Below are 2,319 nucleotides of genomic sequence, written 5' to 3' on the forward strand. Positions count from 1 at the left end.
GAGGGTGCCTCGGGGGCCGCGGGGCGCTCAGGGGGCGGGGCGCCGGCCTGCCCTATTCCGGCACCTATTGGCTAGTGTCTGTGCCAGTCACAGGTGGGGAAAGCATGAGTTGACAATAGGTCCCGCCTCCCTCTCCCAGGGTTGCGGGGCGGGGGTGTCCCAAGGCTCTTGGACTCCCCCTAGTGTTAGGAGGAACCCAGGTTTAAATAGAGATATTGGGGCATCCTTCTGAGGTGCTAGGGTCCCATGAAAGCACTGGGAAGTGCACCGACAAAGGGCTTGTCACTGTTATGGTGACACGCTGCTAAGAAGGATTTAAACATATATCTGACAGGGACTTCCCAGGTGGCGCAGTGGTTAAGAACCCACTTACTAAGGCAGGGGACACAGGTTTGAGCCCTGGTCCGAGAAGATCCCACATGCCGTGGAGCAATTAAGCCCGTGCGTCACAACTACTGAAGCCTGTTCGCCTAGAGCCCCAGCTGCGCAAGGGAAACCCCCACTCGCCACAAGCGCAACAAAGACCCAGCACAGCCTAAAATAAATAAATATTTTTAAAAACCTTAAAAAAATATGTCTGACAGTGGATTGATTCATGCGTCCATGTAGCGTTAGTTTTAATAGATTATAAATCTAAATGTTTCCTACCGTCTTTGAATATCCATTGACCGTATTGACTGACACTAACACCGCCAAATTCGGGGGTCATATGTTGAAATACCTATTTTGGAGTTCTGTCAGAAAGTAGCAAGACTTAAACTAGGATCAGCTAAATAGACATGGTGATTATTTATTTATTTATTTATTTATTTTTATTGGAGTATAATTGCTTTACAATGTTGTGTTCGTTTCTGCTGTACAGCAAAGTGAATCAGTTATAAGTATACGTATATCCACTCTTTTTTAGATTTCCTTCCCATTTAGGTCACCACAGATCATTGAGCAGGGTTCCCTGTGATAAACAATTGGTTCTCATTAGTTATCTATTTTATACATAGTAGTGTATATATGTCGATCCCAATCTCCCAATTCGTCCCATCCTCCTCTTCCCCCCCTTGGTAACCATAAGTTTGTTCTCTACATCTGTGACTCTATTTCTCCTTTGCCTGTAAGTTCATCTGTACCATTTTTCTAGATTCCACTATAAGCGATATTATATGATATTTGTTTTTCTCTTTCTGACTTACTTCACTCTGTATGGACTTGGTGATTATTTAATACATGGTTCAAATGACATGGTTAAGATGACAATCTCTTTTTTGTTCTGTTTTAAGCAGAGGTATGCAGGTTGCCTTGAGGAACACCAATATTCATTATCTACTATGAACCTGCCCCTCTCCATTACCTTTGACTCTCTGTAACTGGGAAATTTTTTAATTCCTAAGGCACCGGGTTGGGAATTATTTTCCTGCCTACAATAACTTTTCATACAGTAGTGTCTTCCACTCAATGATCTTGAAGAAATTCCAAGAGAAAGGGATAGAAGAGACTCCTGACTACTGCTGCTATTAACTAAAGGTTCCCTGAAACTTGAAGGGATGGAGGAAATAATTTAGAGAAAAATGCACTGGGCTCATTAGAAAACAGTGACACATAATCTCTCTTCACTTCCGTTTTCTCATCCATCAATGTCAATTCTAACTCCCCATGAAAATTAAAGATATACTGTTACTGAAGCTATTAGATGAACGATGTTTTAATGACCAAAAGATCATCTATACCAGTAGTTCCAAATGCCAGTCTTCAGACCAATGTTAGCATGTTGCCAAGTTTACACCTATCCAGGAAAAAATGAGAAAATCAACCAAAATGTACTTTTTTTTCAAAAAAAGCAAATTTTATACAATATAAATTATTTTCCTTTGTTCTGGGAATAGGTTCCTCCCCGTGTGTATTAAAATTTCCTTTTATTAGAGTGTGATGGTAATAGATGTTTAGAAACTGTTTACTTTGTAATAGATGTTTATTAATGTCTTATAGACCCATATAAGAACATGGCAACCTCAAATTGTCCACGGTAGGGAGTGGAAGGACTCATCTGTAAAATCCAAACATCCACGAGTTACTGATCAATACAAACCGAGCTACAGGCAAGTACTCAGGACTACATATTTCAGCATGCACTGCGAATCTCTTCAAAGGGACTACACATCCAGGCATGCAATGCAACCATCAATCGGCGTCCCCGCCTACTTATCTACGCAGACTACAAAGCCCAGGGTACTGTGCGTCGGAAACGCGATGCCCCGTCCCTTAAAATAGGCGGGGCTCCGAAGCCGCCTGGATTTCTACCTCAGGTGCAAGGCATGCTGGGTGTTG

The sequence above is a fragment of the Balaenoptera musculus genome, chromosome 16, assembly GCF_009873245.2.
Source record: "Balaenoptera musculus isolate JJ_BM4_2016_0621 chromosome 16, mBalMus1.pri.v3, whole genome shotgun sequence".
In the NCBI taxonomy this organism is placed as follows: domain Eukaryota; kingdom Metazoa; phylum Chordata; class Mammalia; order Artiodactyla; family Balaenopteridae; genus Balaenoptera; species Balaenoptera musculus.